The sequence below is a fragment of the Petaurus breviceps genome, unplaced genomic scaffold (assembly GCF_028583685.1).
Source record: "Petaurus breviceps papuanus isolate PSGF00001 unplaced genomic scaffold, PetGlider_PUasm1.0 113367, whole genome shotgun sequence".
In the NCBI taxonomy this organism is placed as follows: Eukaryota; Metazoa; Chordata; class Mammalia; order Diprotodontia; family Petauridae; genus Petaurus; species Petaurus breviceps.
In genome coordinates, this window is record NW_027185605.1 from 12,010 (window position 1) to 12,654 (window position 645).

Here is a 645-nt window from a genome sequence, read left to right on the forward strand (position 1 = left end):
AAAAAAAAAAAAAAAAAAAAAAGCAAAATGGATAATTTTGATTACATTAAATTGCAAAGCTTCTGTACAAAAAAAAGCCAATGTAATCAAGATTAGGAGGGAAGTGGAAAATTGGGAAAGAACTTTTACAACGTATGTCTCTAATAAAGGACTCATTTCTAAAATATACAGAGAATTGAGTCTAATCTATAAGAATACAAATCATTCCCCAATTGATAAATGGTCAAAGGATACAAACAGGCAGTTTTCAGAGGATGAGATTAAAAATATCTATAAGCATATGAAAAAATGCTCTAAATCACTAATTATTAGAGAAATGCAAATCAAAACAACTCTGAGGTACCACATGTCACCAGTCAGATTGGCTAAGATGACAAAACAGGAAAATGACAAATACTGGAGAGGATGTAGACAAACTGGAACACTGATGCATTGCTGGTAGAGTTGTGAACTGATCCAACTATTCTGGAGAGCAATCTGGAATTATGCCCAAAGGGTTATAAATAATTTCGTACCCTTTGACCCAGCAATACCACTTCTAGCGCTGTATCCCAAAGCGATCATAGAAGTGGGAAGAAGACCCATATGTACAAAAATATTTATAGCAGCTCTTTTTGTAGTGGCAAAGAATTGTAAATTAAGGGG